At 41.9% G+C, this 22,767-nt stretch overlaps 1 protein-coding gene across 1 annotated transcript in view; it reads right to left on the minus strand.

The window, feature by feature from the left end:
• The window catches only part of LOC139939130 (uncharacterized), a 257,440-nt gene that overhangs the window by 150,734 nt on the left and 83,939 nt on the right, over positions 1–22,767 (minus strand). The gene's annotated exons all lie outside the window — the stretch shown is intronic.

Genomic DNA, 22,767 nt, shown 5'->3' on the forward strand with positions numbered 1-22,767 from the left:
AAAAAAACAAACACTAGGCACAAAGATCAAAAATGAAGAGAAAACAATCATCTAGGGTTGACCAAAGATCCGAGGGCAGGATGATGCAGAGGGCTAAGATGACGTATGTGGGTTTCTGATTTTCTGATGGCTTAGGGACCATGTATAAACTAAGAACGCAGCCGCCCGCGGTCAGACTCGTTCTAGAACGAGTCCGTTCCAAAATTGTCACGCGCCCGTCCCAAGATGGATTAAGCGCTTCACTGATTTTTAAGGTCCCTCATTATTGAACTCTATTGTTGGTGCCTTTTGTTGTTCAGATTACATGGACAAGGCAGCTCACAAGTAAGCCACGAAAGGGTGAAGGATTAGTGTTTGCGGTCTAGCTCAGGTATACACCAGACAATGGGTTGGAGATGTCCACGTACAGCCAACCCTCGAGTTTACCAAAGCCAATACAATAATATGCTACTGCCATAACAAGTTGAAGTGGTGACTATTATTCTTAAATTTGAAATCATCGCCAACTTATTTTGTATCTACATCTAATTATTACATTAGGACCCGTGTTTACAGAGATGATTACACTTATACGATTTGTTCATAAAGGTACCGCGAAATCATGCTGACCGGCTCGCAATCACACAAAACACAACGCAAAATTACATCGTAGTACTCAAACACACTATATCCAGCGACACACTCGCACACAGTGTTTTCAATATACCGGCCTAGTAGTCTTGGTACTTTGCGTGCAACGCACTATAATGCAAGAAACATTGAACGCTAGAGGGCTTTCCTTAACAATGTGATAGCGGGAGAGCCGCCCTCCGTTGGAAAAATGCGCAACAGTTTACAAAATTAGTTACAACCGCCTTGAGATTGAGACTTTCGGGAGAATCTGGTGTCCGAAAATTGCAATACTAACCAGCGTAGAACATTGGCGCCGTTGCTGGTACCTTGGGCATGTCAACAACGTGGTGAATTTTCAGCAGTTCTTTGAGAATATTTAGCGTGTTTAAAAAAAACTACATAACGTGTTGGCTTCATTGTTCAAAAATGAAACATTTTGGATACCTTGGATGTAAAAAAAAAAAGGTTTAGTTTTACTGTTTAATGTAAGATGTTTTTCTTATTGATTTTGTTTTATTATGTTGTATTTTGGGGGATTATTTTGCATGGCGGTCGTGCAAAGATGCAATATTATTAACTAAACTAGTCAAAATATAAACTAGACCGGAGACACAGTTATTATAATTAACATGGATCTTTGGTTGTTGTTTATTTATTGAAACGACAGTTTACGTAAATTGCAGTGGAAACAACTTGGGTTTATATCTATCCAGATAAGCCGATTATAACTACACAGTGGTTTTCGGCCTCACCATTGTTCCTCAAGACTCGGTGGTTGAGCAGAACGCGTTCCACTCCGTAGATTTTCTTTTGTTCAATTTTTCACGCGAAGGAACGCGTCGCGACGCGGTCGTTCCCGTGACATAGTTTATCCATGGTCCCTTAGGGACTAAATAAAAAAATTTAAAAAAACAGGTTGGAGATTTTGCATTCAATGTCTGGCATGGGGTTTCTCGGTAGGTATCCGCAAGTGTCAGTCGGTGCTTGTAAGTGTTGTAATAAGTGAGTTAGGGTTAGAGTAACATTTAGAGTAAGAGTTAAAGGGTTAGGTTGAGGATTAAGGCGAATGTGAGAGTGAGGGATAGGTTTATAGTTAAGTTTAGGCAGACACCTACCTAGAAAACCCATCACAGACATCAAATGCAACACCACTTACTTTAAAGAAAATTCACCTCAGTCAATCTAACATTTTTGTCAGTTTTGACATAGTCTCTCTCATCCCAACATACCCAAGTAAGAAGCATGTCTCAACACCAAACAACGCCTACAAGTGGATCCTTTCATGACAGACAGCACAAGCCTCACTAATAACCTGTGTATTTTTATCCAGCTGGGTCGGCATTGGATCTCCTCTATTCCTGGTCCTGGCAATTTGCTCATACATGTATGAACTCTGTTCCAACTGCCAACTGGATTCCATCAAGAATGTTGATCTTCGCCTCTGCTCTTCTATGTTGATGATACCTTTGAGGTTTGACCCAGCTGCAAGGCAGTTCCTCCAACACCTAATAAACCAGCAGCCACTGATCAAATTCACCATGGAACAAGAGAAGAACAACACCATGTCTTTTCCTAGATGTTCAAGTCACCAGACAAGCAGATGGCACCCTTGTCCAAACAGTAAACTACACCGGAAGCAGACACAATGACTGATTTCCATACAACCCTTCATTCCATTATCTACACTTCAAGTCTGCCATCCACAACACTTGAACCCACTGACACCTAGATAGCTTGTAGCACCACTTCACCACATCAAGACACCACTGCAACTACACCAATATAGAGCAGCATGCGGAGGAGGAAGCACTGCCGTCAAGAGCGTCGTTGATGGAACCGCCGTCGCGCTCCTGTAGATTGGTTAAAACCCAGCTCTTGTTTCCACTACTGTGTAGCGTGCAGTGGAAGCAGCACTGCTGTCTTGATCCAGACGGTGCGCAGCCCGTTTTCCAGACAATGTAGGGCCGCCACCAGAACTGCCGAGTCCTCATAGCCGGCCAGTGTGAGGTATCCGGACAAGAGAAGCAAGAAGGACGATGTGCGCATGCCGAAGCGAGATGCCGAGTCCATTTTCCTGATTACCTCCTCCATTTTCCCACACACTTTGTTGGCAAAGGGAAGTTTAGGGGAAGTCGACCCCCTGTCTGCAGCCAGTTTGTCTGACGCAGAGTCCGGCAGAACTTGGGTCGAAAAATGTTTATCAAAATCCCAGGCAGGGAACCGACAATATGAATCAGCCCACTTGGGGTAAGCAATCCAAGAAGAAGCTGACATAACGCCCTCCATGCGATCAGTACATACGCACACGGAGCAGGGCCTGTCCTCCTCTTAAACGATCACAGTTCAACAGGGGAGTCATCCGTTTACTCGGCCGGAAGGTCCAATTGAAAGCCGTTGAACACTTGAGCCCAACTCGTCTTCTTCAGGGGACGAGTTGCTTTGTGGGGGAATCCAAATGGTTGGTGGGGGCCGGGTACCCTGAATCGTGTGGAGGGGGAAGCTCTCCGGCTTCAGAGACCCTGAGGCGGTGCTGGGAGAGCAGGCGGTGCACTCCGGAATGGAGCCACTCTTTGCACTGCCTCTCTTGGTCATTGCCCCGGCACCAGTTTTTTGGCCTTGCCGGGGCGTTTGACCTTCAATTGGGTTGACCCACGCACGCTGACCGAAGAGGGGGAGCGGAAAGCATCCCCTCTTTGATTGGTGGGTCCACCAACTGACGCAGCTGACTGAAACTGCGGGGCCGTTTGAAGGGCTGCGAGCCAGGTGACTGAGCGTCGCAGGCAGAGCCCTCTGAGAGCTCTGACTGTCCCCGTGGAACGGACGCAACTTTGGTATTGACAGTCGAAGCCCTCCCCAATTTCTTTACACTACTCATAATTTAACTCATAGAAATCAAACGTTATATTTCTCAAACTCTCTACAACAACAACAATAAGTCTACAACCTCTAGTCTTTGGGAAAGCTCTCAGCAAAGGATAAGGCGCTCTTATTTTATCACAAAATGGTGAACTATTGGACACAGATTTATCACGTCCTTACCCACTCGTAGCTAAGAGAAAAGAGGACGACTACGTGGCAGGCATGTCGCGGGGCGTTGTGGGTAGGACGGTGGAGGGCGCTATTGTGTGTGTGTGTGAGTGAAAGTTTTAGCATTATTGCCTCATGGCATAGGGAACATGCAAATTAGTAATTAGACTCTACCGGTAAGTACAGTGAAGTAGACTCGAGTTGTTTTATTTAGCCAAACAAATACTTCAAGACCACTATTGCCCAATAAAACCCATAAGCAGCATGAACGGATCAGTGCGAATGAGGAGAACTTGTGGTTTGAGAGTTTCTTTCACAATCATTGCCAGTAAAACTGTAATTGGTAGGCCTATAGAGAAATTATTTTAAGAAGTAAATAAGTAGAATGAGGTACAGAGGAAACCCCATGGGGACACAGCGGTTTGCTCATAAAACTGTTTTTATTTCTTTATTCTTTTTGTTATTTATTTATTTATTTATTTATTTACTTGTTTGTTAATTTATTGTTATTAATTTAGTTATTTAGTTATTAAATTTTTTTTTTATTTATCTATAAATATCTCTTTATATTCATCTATTCATTTATCTATAAATATCTCTTGATGGGTGGAAGGAAAATTAGGATTATGTATCTTGGGTTCACTGAAGAAACAAGGGTAGGAGGATGCACAGGTCTTACAATGACAGTATATGGGTGTGCGATGGCTTGAGCCTGACGGAAAGATCAGAGCTGCTTGGTGATTCTGCATTCAATGACAGGAATAGAAGAGGTGGACAGGACCACAGTCCACAATCAACCACAACCCTAACTCTAACCCTAACTCAAGTCCACATCCTGGTCCTGCAAACCTAAAAAACACTAAGCCACCAAGACACAACCAAAACAAACTAATGCCACCATCTAAGCTATACCTCAAGACTAATCAATCTATATCATGTCCGCCACTGTTTTCTTATCCATCACAACTAGAACCATGAGGTGACTGACATTCTGTCGACCAACACTAACAGACGCCTACCAAGAAACCCTATGCCCACCACAAAAATGCAAGATCACCAGGCAAGCCATCATCACAACTATCTACTGTCATCCCAAGCCCTTTGCATCCTCCTGCCCTTGTTTCTTCGATCAACCCAAGATACACAATCCTGATGTTCCCCTCTGCCCCATTATGGCATCCAGGGGCGTAACAACCTCTAACATGGCTAGACATATTACCAAGATCCTCCACCCATTTCTCATTGTATTTTATACCTTTTTTTATTTACAGGTTGCATTTAAAATAGGAAATCTGTTGTGTATCTTGGGTAACTTTTTCAGATCGATAGATATTACATGTTTTTTTACTAATATGATTGATTGATTATTTATCTGATTACTTGTACTTGTACCTTTATTGTTTTATGATCATATTTTTGGGATGTTATTTTTCCCCTTCTAATGATTTTGCTTTTTGTGGTTAAATGATAGTTTTTATTGTTGTAAAGCGCTTGAAGGCATTTTTAATGGGTTTGGCGCTTTCTAAAAAGAGTTTAATTTTTACTTTTTATTACTATTATGAGCAAACTGCTGGGTCGCGATGGTATCTCGTCTATTCCTATTTTACACTTTTAAAGTACCATTTCTATAAATTAATGACTTTTGTTTGATATACACGTTTCTAGTGGGTTTCATTCTGGTATTCCTTACACACTTGATCTTTGATACTGAGTAGTAATTGCATGGTCCATTCTAAAAACATCACTGAAATATACGCAAACAATGAAAATGGGCAATTCCTCTTGGAAGGACACACAAAGTGATGCTGCATGACTTATGCAGAATCATTTACAAATTTCAACGCTGTTTGTGATAACATAAGAAGTAATATTTGGCACTGTGCTTACACAAAAAGTGGCTTTGCATAGATATACAAAATTGATGCAATCTGTACTGACCTGATTCCATTCTTCTTCTTGTAAGCTTGAGTGTACATCCGACCTTGACACAAACATTGATAATGCTTGATTTCCCATCAAACAAGAAGCTGTAAAGTCATGCATCTTGGTAAAGTTCCACATCTGGAAATAAAGTGAGAACTTTAATTGAATGGGCAAGTTGTGATTTTAAATTTCTGTGATGAACGAACAGAGGCATGAGAACCACAATGAGAGATTAGTTAAATGTATGCACTCATAATGGGCTCTTCCACCAGGAGGACAACCTTAGCAAAGTATTTTTACTAATGTAATAATTCTTAGCAGTATTACCTGAGTGCCCCTTGTTGCTAGACAACATCTGAGCAGAACACACACAGTTGAAGACGTTTTTGAGCATCTCACTCTCCTATGCTTTCCAGGCCCCGTCTCTATCTGCAACTTGCCATCAGGCAATGATTTCACTAGAATAAAGCTTCAGGGCATCAAACAGCACTTTAGGGGCTTGAGCCACTTAAGCTGCCATTGCATGAGGCCCTGATGGAATGCCTCCCTTCACATCTTCCAAAACATCTGTTGTCTCATTCCGAATGATTCCTGCAAGGCCATATAAAAAAATAAAATGGGGTTTGAACAAGGACAAATTTACAGGAGCAGGACTTGCAAGTCCAGCTCCAGTCAATTTTATACCTTGTTCAACCAACATTTTAAAGATCTACCCAGTCAGTTTCCTTTCTGGTTTCTTACTTAATGGGTAAAACAAGTGTACAAACACAATGAAAATCCTAATAATGTCACAGGAATAGAACAGACCATGCAACCTACTAGCAGATTTGATAATGATTTTGATGATGGTATGAGACAAACCACTGTACTACACAGGTCATTCGTTCGTAAATTTTTCTTTGTTACACCCCAAAAACGTAAACATTACTGCGACAAACGCTCCTCTATCGAACAGTTAAAGAAATCCCTAATCTTTTTCGCTTTTAACTTTTTAATTTTTAATTACTATAGTTTTACAGAATTTTGGGAATCCTTTTGTAGTTTGTAGTTTTTTTAATGGTTTAATTTAGGTAACAGCTGGACTTGCCTATTTTATATAATTTTGTTGTGGGTTTTAATTCGGAAATTTACTTACCATTTTGTTTTCTTATAGCTTTTTATTTAGCCGTTAAGCGATTTGGGGAGAGTTTTGTTATTATTGTTATTGTCATAAATCCACAACTAATAGGGTTTACATCCACGCTATGTATTTGATCCATCAACAATTTAGCCTATATTAATTGTGGATGACAGATCCAAAAAGAAAACTCTAGCGTAAGACGCTGTATTGTTTCAAGATGAGCATTTTTTGTGCAGTAATTAAAGACAGCATCTCCTACACCTTGTTTTGCTCTATAAGCAAACTGATGGATCGATCTGTGGTTTGTGACAAATACATACATTTAATAATCTGCTCAAAACACTTCATAGCAATAACAAAGGGCCATGGTCAATAATTGTTCCTAGCAACTTGTTTGGGCATTTTGGATATCAGAGTTGACCATAGAAGATACAAATACCTTCAGACCAATACCCAAAGACCATTGATACAGGCAGTGAAAAACTGGGGCAAGTGTTAGAAGTGTACACCTTTTTTGGGATGATCATGGCTTTGCAGAAATTGATGTATGACAAAATCATCTCTGTAGCCTCATCAGTGTGGCAGATGTTTTAAAGACTTCTCAATCCCTACAGGCCTACTACAAGCATGCCATTAGAGTAGCCATAGTTCTTACAAGTGTTTAAGATGGTTTTAATCATTGAACATACTTGGGTAGCAGTTGAAGGTGGTGTATACCTAGCCCTTCATCTTCAGGGACGGCCCCTTTTATTTAAAAAATGGGGCCAGCTCCCTGAACTTCTTCCATCCACTCCTCATGCCGGATTTCAATGCTGCATCTGAATAGCTCACTCGGCACCCATCATGTCATCAAGGTAGCAGAACGACTCAACCATCTCAAACATGTCAAGAACGTGATGCTAGCAGCCTGAAGACTACCTTTCACGCAACTACATCACCTGTGAACCCATCTCCTACAAATGTTACACTGGACTGACTTTGTAGCTACACCCTTCCCACACACACCACACAACCATGTATTAGAGGTCGTCATTGGTCCATTGATGATTCAACTAACCATCACTATGGTCCCCCCAGCCTTTATTTTCAGACCCTTAGTTTCCAGACAAGCTCTCCATGCTACAGGTTTTGCCTGTAACTCTCTTTTGTCCCTGCTTGATGATAGTTTTTTTCACACTCCTTGCACATTTCCATAGCATTTGTCAAGCATCCGCTCCATTACCAAAAAAACAAACACTAGGCACAAAGATCGAAAATGAAGAGAAAACAAACAATCATCATGGGTTGACCAAAGATCCGAGGGCAGGATGATGCAGAGGGCTAAGATGACGTATGTGGGTTTCTGATTTTCTGATGGCTTAGGGACTGAATAAAGAAACAAAACTGGTGGGAGATTTTGCATTCAATGTCTGGTATGGGGTTTCTCGGTAGGTATCAGCAAGTGTCAGTCGGTGCCTGTAAGTGTTGTAAGTGAGTTAGGGTTAGAGTAACGTTTAGAGTAAGGGTGAAAGGGTAGGTTGAGGATTAAGGTGAAGGTGAGAGTGAGGGATAGGTTTAAAGTTGGGGTTAGGCAGACACCTACCTAGAAAACCCATCACAGACATCAAATGCAACATCACTTACTTTAAAGAAAATTCACCTCAGTCAATCTAACATTTTTGTCAGTTTTGACACAGTCTCTCTCGTCCCAACATACCCAAGTAAGAAGCATGTCTCATCACCAAACAACGCCTACAAGTGGATCCTTTCATGACAGACAGCACAAGCCTCACTTCTCAACAAGTCCACAATCTTCTAATAACCTGTGTATTTTTATCCAGCTGGGTCGGTATTGGATCTCCTCTATTACTGGTCCTGGCGGATTTGCTCATACATGTATGAACTCTGTTCCAACTGTCAACTGGATTCCATCGAAAATGTTGATCTTCGCCGCCGCTCTTCTATGTTGATGATACCTTTGAGGTTTGACCCAGCTGCAAGGCAGTTCCTCCAACACCTAATAAACCAGCAGCCACTGATCAAATTCACCATGGAACAAGAGAAGAACAACACCATGTTTTTCCTAGATGTTCAAGTCACCAGAAAAGCAGATGGCACCTTTGTCCAAACACTAAAGTACACCGGAAGCAGACAACAATGACTGATTTCCATTCAACCCTTCCTTCCATTATCTACACTTCAAGTCTGCCATCCACAACACTTGAACCCACTGTCCCATCAACACCTAGATAGCTTGTAGCACCACTTCACCACATCAAGACACCGCTGCAACTACACCAATATAGAGCAGCATGCGGAGGAGGAAGCACTGCCGTCTAGAGCTTCATTGATGGAATCGCCGTCGCGCTCCTGTTGATTGGTAAAAAACCAGCTCTTGATCCAGGACAGTGTGCAGCCCGCTTTCCAGACAATGGAGGGCTGCCACCATCATATCAGCCGGAACTGCCAAGTCCTCATAGACGGCCAGTGTGAGGTATCCAGACAAGAGAAACAAGAAGGACGATGTGCGCATGCCGAAGCGAGACCCCAAGTCCATTTTCCTGATTACCTCCTCCATTTTCCCACACACTTTGTTGGCAAACGGAAAGTTATGGGAAGTCTACCCCCTGTCCGCAGCCAGTTTGTCTGACGCGGAGTCCGGCAAGACTTGGGTCCAAAAATATTTATCGAAATCCCAGGCAGGGAACCAACAATATGAATCAGCCCGCTTGGGGTAACGATCCAAGAAGAAGCTGACATAATGCCCTCAATAAGATCAGTACATACGCACACGGAGCAGAGCCTGTCCTCCTCTTAAACGATCGCCGTTCAACAGGGGAGTCATCCGTTTTCTCGGCCGGAAGGTCCAGTACCCGGGCCATGTCCCTCTGGACAAGGCGCAGTTCAGCAATTGAGAGCCGTTGAACACTTGAGCCCAACTCGTCCTCTTTGGGGGATGAGTTGCTTTGTGGTGGAATCCACGTGGTTGGTGATGGCGGGGTACCCTGAGCCATGTGGAGGAGGAAGCTCTCCGGCTTCAGAGACCCCAAAGCGGTGCTGGGAGAGTGGACGGTGCACTCCGGAATGGAGCCACTCTTTGCACTGCCTCTCTTGGTCGTTGCCCTGGCACCAGTGTTTTGGCCTTGCCGGGGCGTTTGACCTTCAATTGGGTTGACCCAAGCATGCTGACAGAAGAGGGGATCGAAAGCATCCCCTCTTTGATCGGTGGGTCCAACAACTGATGCAGCCGAAAGAAACTGCGGGGCCGGTTGAAGGGCTGTGAGCCAGGCGACGGAGTGTCGCGGGTGCAGCCCTCCGAGAGCTCTGACTGTCCCCCGGGAACGGACGCAACCCCGGTATTGACAGTCGAAGCCCTCCCCAATTTCTTTACACTACTCATAATTTAACTCATAGAAATCGAACTATATGTTTCTGAAACTCTCTACAACAACTATAAGTCTACAACTTCTAGTCTTTAGGAAAGCTCTTGCAGCAAAGGATAAGGCGCTCTTATTTTATCACAAAAACGGTGAACTATTGGACACAGATTTATTACGTCCTTACCCACTCGCGGCTAATAGAAAAGAGGACGACTACGTGGCAGGCATGTCGCGGGATATTGTGGGTAGGACGGTGCAGGGCGCTATTGTGTGTGTGTGTGTGAGTGAAAGTTTTAGCATTATTGCCTCACAGCATAGGGAACATGCAAATTAGTAATTAGACTCTACCGGTAAGTACAGTGAAGTAGACTCAAGTTGTTTTATTTAGCCAAACAAATACTTCAAGACCACTAGTGCCCGATAAAACCCATAAGCAGCATGAATGGATCAGTGCGAATGAGGAGAACTTGTGGTTTGAGAGTTTCTTTCACAATCATTGCCAGTAAAAGTGTAATTAGTAGGCCTATAGAGAAATTATTTTAAGAAGTAAATTAGTAAAATGAGGTACAGAGGAAATCCCATGGGGACACAGCGGTTTGCTCATAAAACTGTTTTTTATTTCTTTATTCTTTTTGTTATTTATTTATTTATTGACTTGCTTGTTAATTTATTGTAATTAATTTAGTTATTTGATTTTTTGTTTATTTATCTATTAATATCTCTTTATATTCATCTATTCATTTATCTATAAATATCTCTTGATGGGTGGAAGGAAAATCAGGATTATGTATCTTGGGTTCACTGAAGAAACAAGGGTAGGAGGATGCACAGGTCTTAAAATGACAGTATATGGGTGTGCGATGGCTTGAGCCTGACGGAAAGATCAGAGCTGCTTGGTGATTCTGCATTCAATGACAGGAATAGAAGAGGTGGACAGGACCACAGTCCACAATCAACCACAACCCTAACTCTAACCCTAACTCAAGTCCACACCCTGGTCTTGCAAACCTAAAAAACACTAAGCCACCAAGACACAACCAAAACAAACTAATGCCACCATCTAAGCTATACCTCAAGACTAATCAATCTATATCATGTCCGCCACTGTTTTCATATCCATCACAACTAGAACCATGAGGTGACTAACATTCTGTCGACCAACACTAACAGACGCCTACCAAGAAACCCTATGCCCACCACAAAAATGCAAGATCACCAGGCAAGCCATCATCACAACTATCTACTGTCATCCCAAGCCCTTTGCATCCTCCTGCCCTTGTTTCTTCGATCAACCCAAGATACACAATCCTGATGTTCCCCTCTGCCCCATTATGGCATCCAGGGGCTTACCAACCTCTAACATGGCTAGACATATTACCAAGATCCTCCACCCACTTCTCATTGTATTTTATACCTTGTTTTATTTACAGGTTGCATTTAAAATAGGAAATCTGTTGTGTATCTTGGGTAACTTTTTCGGATCGATAGAAATTACATGTTTTTTTACTAATATGTTTGATTGATTATATTCTGTTTACTTGTACTTGTACCTTTATTGTTTTATGATCATATTTTTGGGATGTTATGTTTCACCTTCTAATGATTTTGTTTTTTGTGGTTACATGATAGTTTTTATTGTTGTAAAGCGCTTGAGGTCATTTTTAATGGATTTGGCGCTTTATAAAATGTGTTTAATTTTTACTTACTATTACTATTATGAGCAAACTGCTGGGTCGCGATGGTATCTCGTCTATTCCTATTTTACATTTTTAAAGTACCATTTCTATAAATCAATGACTTTTGTTTGATATACACGTTTCTAGTGGGTTTCATTCTGGTATTCCTTACAAACTTGATCTTTGATACTGCGTAGTAATTGCATGGTCCATTCTAAAAACGTCACTGAAATATACGCAAACAATGAAAATGGGCAATTCCTCTTGGAAGGACACAAAAAGTGATGCTGCATGACTTATGCAGAATCATTTACAAATTTCAACGCTGTTTGTGATAACATAAGAAGTAACATTTGGCACTGTGCTTACACAAACAAGTGCTTTTAGCATAGATTTACAAAATTGATGCAATCTGTACTGACCTGATTCCATTCTTCTTCTTGCAAGCTTGAGTGTAGATCCAACCTTGACACAAACATTGATAATGCTTGATTTCCCATCAAACAAGAAGCTGTAAAGTCATGCATCTTGGTAAAGTTCCACATCTGGAAATAAAATGAGAACTTTAATTGAATGGGCAAGTTGTGATTTTAAATTTCTGTGATGAACGAACAGAGGCATGAGAACCACAATGAGAGATAAACATAAGTATGCACTCATAATGGGCTCTTCCACCAGGGGGACAACCTTAGCAAAGTATTTTTACTAATGTAATAATAATTCTTAGCAGTATTACCTGAGTGCCCCTTGTTGCTAGACAACATCTGAGCAGAACACAAACAGTTGAAGACGTTTTTGAACATTTCATTCTCCTATGCTTTCCAGGCCGTGTCTCTATCTGCAACTTGCCATCAAGCAATGATATCACTACAATAAAGCTTCATGGCATCAAATAGCACTTTAGGGGCTTGAGCCACTTAAGCTGCCATTGCATGAGGCCCTGATGGAATGCCTCCCTTCACATCTTCCAACACATCTGTTGTCTCATTCCGAACGATTCCTGCAAGGGCATATAAAAAAAGAAATGGGGTTTGAACAAGGACAAATTTACGGGAGCAGGACTTGCAAGTCCAGGGGGACAACCAGTTTATTTGCCTTGTTCAACCAACATTTTAAAGATCTACCCAGTCAGTTTCCTTTCTGGTTTCTTACTTAATGGGTAAAACAAGTGTTCAAACACAATGAAAAAACCTAATAATGTCACAGGAATAGAACAGACCATGCAACCTACTAGCAGATTTGATAATGATTTTTATGATGTTATGAGACAAACCACTGTACCACACAGGTCATTGGTTCGTAAATTTTTCTTTGTTAAACCCCCAAAACGTAAACATTACTGCGGCAAACGCTCTGCTATCGAACAGTTAAACAAATCCATAATCTTTTTCACTTTTAACTTATTAATTTTTAATTACTATAGTTTTACAGAATTTTGGGAATCCTTTTGTAGTTTGTAGTTTTTTTAATGGTTTAATTTAGGTAACAGCTGGACTTGCCTATTTTATATAATTTTGTTGTGGGTTTTAATTCGGAAATTTACTTACCATTTTGTTTTCTTATAGCTTTTTATTTAGCCGTTAAGCGATTTGGGGAGAGTTTTGTTATTATTGTTATTGTCATAAATCCACAACTAATAGGGTTTACATCCACGCTATGTATTTGATCCATCAACAATTCAGCCTATATTAATTGCGGATGACAGACCAAAAAAGAAAACTCTAGCGTAAGACGCTGTATAGTTTCAAGATGAGCATATTTTTTGTGCGGTAATTAAAGACAGCATCTCCTACACCTTGTTTTGCTCTATAAGCAAACTGATGGATCGATCTGTGGTTCGTGACAAATACATACATTTAATAATCTGCTCAAAACACTTCATAGGAATTCCAAAAGGCCATGGTCAATAATTGTTCCTAGCAACTTGTTTGGGCATTTTGGATATCAGAGTTGACCATAGAAGATATAAATACCTTCAGACCAATATCCAAAGACCATTGATACAGGCAGTGAAAAACTGGGGCAAGTGTTAGAAGGTGTACACCTTTTCTGGGATGATCATGGCTTTGCAGAAATTGATGTATGACAAAATCATCTCTGTAGCCTCATCAGTGTGGCAGATGTTTTAAAGACCTCTCAATCCCTATAGGCCTACTACAAGCATGCCATTAGAGTAGCCATTAGTTCTTACAAGTGTTTAAGATGGTTTTAATCATTGAAGGTGGTGTATACCTAGCCCTTCATCTTCAGGGACGGCCCCTTTTATTTTAAAAATGGGGCCAGCTCCCTGAACTTCTTCCATCCACTCCTCATGCCGGATGTCAATGCTGCATCTGAATAGCTCACTCGGCACCCATCATGTCATCAAGGTAGCAGAACGACTCAACCATCTCAAACATGTCAAGAACGTGATGCTAGCAGCCTGAAGACTACCTTTCACGCAACTACATCACCTGTGAACCCATGTCCTACAAATTTTACAATGGACTGACTTTGCATCTACACCCTTCCCACACACACCACACAGCCATGTACCAGAGCTCGTCATTGGTCCATTGATGATTCAACTCACCATCACTATGGTCTTCCCAGCCTTTATCTTCAGACCCTTAGTTTCCAGACAAGCTCTCCATGCTGCAATCTTTGCCTGTAAGTACTCTTTTGTCTCTGCTTGATGATAGTTTTTTTCACACTCCTTGCACATTTCCATAGCATTTGTCAAGCATCCGTTCCGTTACCAAAAAACAAACACTAGGCACAAAGATAGAAAATGAAGAGAAAACAAACAATCATCTTGGGTTGACCAAAGATCCGAGGGCAAGATGATGCAGAGGGCTAAGATGACGTATGTGGGTTTCTGATTTGTTGATGGCTTAGGGACTGAATAAAAAACCAAACTGGTGGGAGATTTTGCATTCAATGTCTGGCATGGGGTTTCTCGGTAGGTATCCGCAAGTGTCAGTCAGTGCCTTTAAGTGTTGTAAGTGAGTTAGGGTTAGAGTAACGTTTAGAGTAAGGGTTAAAGGGTTAGGTTGAGGATTAAGGCGAATGTGAGAGTGAGGGATAGGTTTATAGTTAAGTTTAGGCTACCTAGAAAACCCATCACAGACATCAAATGCAACATCACTTACTTTAAAGAAAATTCACCTCAGTCAATCTAACATTTTTGTCAGTTGTGACACAGTCTCTCTCGTCCCAACATACCCAAGTAAGAAGCATGTCTCATCACCAAACAACGCCTACAAGTGGATCCTTTCATGACAGACAGCACAAGCCTCACTTCTCAACAAGTCCACAAACTTCTAATAACCTGTGTACTTTTATCCAGCTGGGTCGGCATTGGATCTCCTGTATTACTGGTTCTGGCAAATTTGCTCATACATGTATGAACTCTGTTCCAACTGTCAACTGGATTCCATCGAGAATGTTGATCTTCACCTCTGCTCTTCTATGTTGATGATACCTTTCAGGTTTTACCCAGCTGCAAGGCAGTTCCTCCAACACCTAATAAACCAGCAGCCACTGATCAAATTCACCATGGAACAAGAGAAGAACAACACCATGTCTTTCCTAGATGTTCAAGTCACCAGACAAGCAGATGACACCCTTGTCCAAACAGTAAACTACACCCGAAGCAGACACAATGACAATTTCCATTCAACCCTTCCTTCCATTATCTACACTTCAAGTCTGCCATCCACAACACATGAACCCACTGTCCCATCAACCCCTAGATAGCTTGAAGCACCACTTCACCACATCAAGACACCGCTGCAACTACACCAATATAGAGCAGCATGCGGAGGAGGAAGCACTGACGTCTAGAGCTTCACTGATGGAATCGCCGTCGCGCTCCTGTAGATTTGTAAAAACCCAGCTCTTGATCCAGGACGGTGCGCAGCCCACTTTGCAGACAATGGAGGGCCGCCACCATCATATCAGCCGGAACTGCCGAGTCCTCATAGCCGGCCAGTGTGAGGTATCCGGACAAAAGAAGCAAGAAGGACGATGTGCACATGCCGAGACCCCAAGTCCATTTTCCTGATTACCTCCTCCATTTTCCTACACGCTTTGTTGGCAAATGGAAAGTTAGGGGAAGTCTACCCCCTATCCGCAGCCAGTTGTCTGACGCGGAGTCCGGCAAGACTTGGGTTGAAAAATATTTATCAAAATCCCAGGCGGGGAACCGACAATATGAATCAGCCCGTTTGGGGTAAGCAATCCAAGAAGAAGCTGACATAATGCCCTCAATAAGATCAGTACATACGCACACGGAGCAGGGCCTGTCCTCCTCTTAAACGATCACAGTTCAACAGGGGAGTCATCCGTTTTCTCGGCCAGAAGGTCCAGTACCCGGGCCATGTCCCTCTGGACAAGGCGCAGTTCAGCAATTGAGAGCCGTTGAACACTTGAGCCCAACTCGTCCTCTTCGGGGGATGAGTTGCTTTGTGGAGGAATCCACGTGGTTGGTGGAGGCCGGGTACCCTGAGTCGTGTGGAGGGGGAAGCTCTCTGGCTTCAGAGACCCCAAAGCGGTGCTGGGAGAGCGGGCGGTGCACTCCGGAATGGAGCCACTCTTTGCACTGCCTCTCTTGGTCATTGCCCCGGCACCAGTTTTTTGGCCTTGCCGGGGCGTTTGACCTTCGATTGGGTTGGCCCACGCACGCTGACCGAAGAGGGGGAGCGGAAAGCATCCCCTCTTTGATTGGTGGGTCCACCAACTGATGCAGCTGACTAAAACTGCGGGGCCAGTTGAAGGACTGCGAGCCAGGCGAGTGTCGCGGGTGCAGCCCTCCGAGAGCTCTGACTGTCCCCCGGGAAGGGACGCAACCCCGGTCTTGACAGTCGAAGCCCTCCCCAATTTCTTTACACTACTCATAATTTAACTCATAAAAATCAAACTATATATTTCTCAAACTCTCTACAACAACAACTATAAGTCTACAACTTCTAGTCTTTAGGAAAGCTCTCAGCAAAGGATAAGGCGCTCTTATTTTATCACAAAAACGGTGAACTATTGGACACAGATTTATCACGTCCTTACCCACTCGCGGCTAAGAGAAAAAAAGGCCGACTAAGTGGCAGGCATGTCGCAGGGCGTTGTGGGTAGGACGGTGGAGGGCGCTATTGTGTGTGTGTGTGAGTGAAAAGTTTAGCATTATTGCCTCACGGCATAGGGAACATGCAAATTAGTAATTAGACTCTACCGGTAAGTACAGTGAAGTAGACTCGAGTTGTTTTATTTAGCCAAAAAAATACTTCACGACCACTATTTGCCCAATAAAACCCATGAGCAGCATGAACTGATCAGTGCAAATGAGGAGAATTTGTGGTTTGAGAGTTTCTTTCACAATCATTGCCAGTAAAAGTGTAATTGGTAGGCCTATAGAGAAATTATTTTAAGAAGTAAATTAGTAAAATGATGTACAGAGGAAATCCCATGGGGACACAGCGGTTTGCTCATAAAACTGTTTTTATTTCTTTATTCTTTTTGTTATTTATTTATTTATTTATTTATTTACTTGTTTGTTAATTTATTGTTATTAATTTAGTTATTTAATTTTTTTTTTTATTTATCTATTAATATCTCTTTATATTCATCTATTCATTTATCTATAAATATCTCTTGATGGGTGGAAGGAAAATCAGGGTTATGAACCTTGGGTTCACTGAAGAAACAAGGGTAGGAGGGTGCACAGGTCTTAAAATGACAGTATATGGGTGTGCGATGGCTTGAGCCTGACGGAAAGATCAGAGCTGCTTGGTGATTCTGCATTCAATGACAGGAATAGAAGAGGTGGACAGGACCACAGTCCACAATCAACCACAACCCTAACTCTAACCCTAACTCAAGTCCACACCCTGGTCTTGCAAACCTAAAAAACACTAAGCCACCAAGACACAACAAAAACAAACTAATGCCACCATCTAAGCTATACCTCAAGACTAATCAATCTATATCATGTCCGCCAATGTTTTCATATCCATCACAACTAGAACCATGAGGTGACTAACATTCTGTCGACCAACACTAACAGACGCCTACCAAGAAACCCTATGCCCACCACAAAAATGCAAGATCACCAGGCAAGCCATCATCACAACTATCTACTGTCATCCCAAGCCCTTTGCATCCTCCTGCCCTCGTTTCTTGGATCAACCCAAGATACACAATCCTGATGTTCCCCTCTGCCCCATTATGGCATCCAGGGGCTTACCAACCTCTAACATGGCTAGACATATCACCAAGATCCTCCACCCATTTCTCATTGTATTTTATACCTTTTTTTATTTACAGGTTGCATTTAAAATAGGAAATCTGTTGTGTATCTTGGGTAACTTTTTCGGATCGATAGATATTACATGTTTTTTTACTAATATGTTTGATGATTATATATCTGTTTACTTGTACTTGTACCGTTATTGTTTTATGATATTTTTGGGATGTTATTTTTTACCTTCTCATGATTTTGCTTTTTGTGATTAAATGATAGTTTTTATTGTTGTAAAGCGCTTGAAGGCATTTTTAATGGGTTTGGAGCTTTCTAAAAAGAGTTTAATTTTTACTTTTTATTACTATTATGAGCAAACTGCTGGGTCGCGATGGTATCTCGTCTATTCCTATTTTACATTTTTAAAGTACCATTTCTATAAATCAATGACTTATGTTTGATATACACGTTTCTAGTGGGTTTCATTCTGGTATTCCTTACACACTTGATCTTTGGTACTGAGTAGTAATTGCATTGTCCATTCTAAAAACATCACTGAAATATACGCAAACAATGAAAATGGGCAGTTCCTCTTGGAAGGACACAAAAAGTGATGCTGCATGACTTATGCAGAATCATTTACAAATTTCAACGCTGTTTGTGATAACATAAGAAGTAATATTTGGCACTGTGCTTCAACAAAAAAGCGCCTTTGGATAGATTTACAAAATTGATGCAATCTGTACTGACCTGATTCCATTCTTCTTCTTGTAAGCTTGAGTGTACATCCGACCTTGACACAAACATTGATAATGCTTGATTTCCCATCAAACAAGAAGCTTTAAAGTCATGCATCTTGGTATAGTTACACCACATCTGGAAATAAAGTGAGAACTTTAATTGAATGGGCAAGTTGTGATTTTAAATTTCTTTGATGAACAAACAGAGGCATGAGAACCACAATGACAGATAAATATAAGTATGCACTCATAATGGGCTCTTCCACCAGGGGGACAACCTTAGCAAAGTATTTTTACTCATGTAATACTAATTCTTAGCAGTATTACCTGAGTGCCCCTTGTTGCTAGACAACATCTGAGCAGAACACACACAGTTGAAGACGTTTTTGAACATCTCATTCTCCTATGCTTTCCAGGCCGCGTCTCTATCTGCAACTTGTCTTGAAGGATGATGGCAATGTTTTCACTACAGTAAAGCTTCATGGCATCAAATAGCACTTTAGGGGCTTGAGCCACTTAAGCTGCCATTGCATGAGGCCCTGATGGAATGCCTCCCTTCACATCTTCCACCACATCTGTTGTCTCATTCCGAACGATTCCTGCAAGGGCATATAAAAAAAAAGGGGGGTTGAACAAGGGCAAATTTACGGGAGCAGGAATTGCAAGTCCAGCTCCAGTCAATTTACCTTGTTCAACCAACATTTTAAAGATCTACCCAGTCAGTGTCCTTTCTGGTTTCTTACTTAATGGGTAAAACAAGTGTACAAACCACAATGAAAAACCTTGTAATGTCACAGGAATAGAACAGACCATGCAACCTACTAGCAGATTTGATAATGATTTTTATGATGGTATGAGACAAACCACTGTACTACACAGGTCATTGGTTTGTAAAATTTTCTGTTACACCCCAAAAATGTAAACATTACTGCGACAAGCGCTCCTCTATCGAACAGTTAAAGAAATCCCTAATCTTTTTCGCTTTTAACTTTTTAAGTTTTACTTACTATAGTTTTACAGAATATTTGGAATCCTTTTGTAGTTTGTATTTTTTTTTAATGGTTTAACTAAGGTAACACCTGGACTTGCCTATTTTATATAATTTTATTGTGGGTTTTAATTCAGAAATTTACTTTCAGTTTTGTTTTCTTATAGCTTTTTATTTAGCTGTTAAGCGATTTGGGGAATGTTTTGTTATTATTGTTATTGTTATAAATCCACAACTAATAGGGTTTACATCCACGCTATGCATTTGATCCATCAACAATTTAGCCTATATTAATTGTGGATGACAGATCAAAAAAAAAAACTCTAGCGTAAGACGCTGTTTAGTTTCGAGATGAGCATTTTTTAGGTAGTAATGTAAAGACAGCATCTCCTACACCTTGTTTTGCTCTATAAGCAAACTGATGGATCGATCTGTGGTTTGTGACAAATATATACATTTAATAATCTGCTCAAAACACTTCATAGCAATAACAAAGGGCCATGGTCAATAATTGTTCATAGCAACTTGTTTGGGCATTTTGGATATCAGAGTTGACCATAGAAGATACAAATACCTTTAGACCAATACCCAAAGACCATTGATACAGGCAGTGAAAAACTGGGGCAAGTGTTAGAAGTGTACACCTTTTTTGGGATGATCATGGCTTTGCAGAAATTGATGTATGACAAAATCATCTCTGTAGCCTCATCAGTGTGGCAGATGTTTTAAAGACCTCTCAATCCCTACAGGCCTACTACAAGCATGCCATTAGAGTAGCCATAGTTCTTACAAGTGTTTAAGATGGCTTTAATCATTGAACATACTTGGGTAGCAGTTGAAGGTGGTGTATACCTAGCCCTTCATCTTCAGGGACGGCCCCTTTTATTTAAAAAATGGGGCCAGCTCCCTGAACTTCTTCCATCCACTCCTCATGCCGGATTTCAATGCTGCATCTGAATAGCTCACTCGGCACCCATCATGTCATCAAGGTAGCAGAACGACTCAACCATCTCAAACATGTCAAGAACGTGATGCTAGCAGCCTGAAGACTACCTTTCACGCAACTACATCACCTGTGAACCCATGTCCTACAAATGTTACACTGGACTGACTTTGTAGCTACACCCTTCCCACACACACCACACAACCAAGTACCAGAGCTCGTCATGGGTCCATTGATGATTCAACTAACCATCACTATGGTCTCCCCAGCCTTTATTTTCAGACCCTTAGTTTCCAGACAAGCTCTCCATGCTGCAATCTTTGCCTGTAACTCTCTTTTGTCCCTGCTTGATGATAGTTTTTTCACACTCCTTGCACATTTCCATAGCATTTGTCAAGCATCCGCTCCATTACCAAAAAAACAAACACTAGGCACAAAGATCGAAAATGAAGAGAAAACAAACAATCATCATGGGTTGACCAAAGATCCGAGGGCAGGATGATGCAGAGGGCTAAGATGACGTATGTGGGTTTCTGATTTTCTGATGGCTTAGGGACTAAATAAAAAAAAATAAAAAAACAGGTTGGAGATTTTGCATTCAATGTCTGGCATGGGGTTTCTCGGTAGGTATCAGCAAGTGTCAGTCGGTGCTTGTAAGTGTTGTAAGTGAGTTAGGGTTAGAGTAACGTTTAGAGTAAGGGTTAAAGGGTTAGGTTGAGGATTAAGGCGAATGTGAGAGTGAAGGATAGGTTTATAGTTAAGTTTAGGCAGACACCTACCTAGAAAACCCATCACAGACATCAAATGCAACATCACTTACTTTAAAGAAAATTCACCTCAGTCAATCTAACATTTTTGTCAGTTTTGACACAGTCTCTCTCGTCCCAACATACCCAAGTAAGAAGCATGCCTCAACACCAAACAACGCCTACAAGTGGATCCTTTCACGACAGACAGCACAAGCCTCACTTCTCAACAAGTCCACAATCTTCTAATAACCTGTGTATTTTTATCCAGCTGGGTCGGCATTGGATCTCCTCTATTCCTGGTCCTGGCAATTTGCTCATACATGTATGAACTCTGTTCCAACTGCCAACTGGATTCCATCAAGAATGTTGATCTTCGCCTCTGCTCTTCTATGTTGATGATACCTTTGAGGTTTGACCCAGCTGCAAGGCAGTTCCTCCAAAACCTAATAAACCAGCAGCCACTGATCAAATTCACCATGGAACAAGAGAAGAACAACACCATGTCTTTTCCTAGATGTTCAAGTCACCAGACAAGCAGATGGCACCCTTGTCCAAACAGTAAACTACACCGGAAGCAGACACAATGACTGATTTCCATACAACCTTCATTCCATTATCTACACTTCAAGTCTGCCATCCACAACACTTGAACCCACTGACACCTAGATAGCTTGTAGCACCACTTCACCACATCAAGACACCACTGCAACTACACCAATATAGAGCAGCATGCGGAGGAGGAAGCACTGCCGTCAAGAGCGTCGTTGATGGAACCGCCGTCGCGCTTCTGTAGATTGGTAAAAACCCAGCTCTTGTTTCCATTACTGTGTAGCGTGCAGTGGAAGCAGCACTGCTGTCTTGATCCAGGACGTGCGCAGCCCGTTTTCCAGACAATGTAGGGCCGCCACCAGAACTGCCGAGTCCTCATAGCCGGCCAGTGTGAGGTATCCGGACAAGAGAAGCAAGAAGGACGATGTGCGCATGTCGAAGCGAGATGCCGAGTCCATTTTCCTGATTACCTCCTCCATTTTCCCACACACTTTGTTGGCAAAGGGAAGTTTAGGGGAAGTCGACCCCCTGTCTGCAGCCAGTTTGTCTGACGCAGAGTCCGGCAGAACTTGGGTCGAAAAACGATTATCAAAATCCCAGGCAGGGAACCGACAATATGAATCAGCCCACTTGGGGTAAGCAATCCAAGAAGAAGCTGACATAATGCCCTCCATACGATCAGTACATACGCACACGGAGCAGGGCCTGTCCTCCTCTTAAACGATCACAGTTCAACAGGGGAGTCATCTGTTTACTCGACCGGAAGGTCCAGTACCCTGGCCATGTCCCTCTGGACAAGGCGCAGTTCAGCAATTAAGAGCCGTTGAACACTTGAGCCAAACTCATCCTCTTCAGGGACGAGTTGCTTTG

This window comes from Asterias amurensis, chromosome 6 (assembly GCF_032118995.1).
Source record: "Asterias amurensis chromosome 6, ASM3211899v1".
Lineage (NCBI taxonomy): Eukaryota > Metazoa > Echinodermata > Asteroidea > Forcipulatida > Asteriidae > Asterias > Asterias amurensis.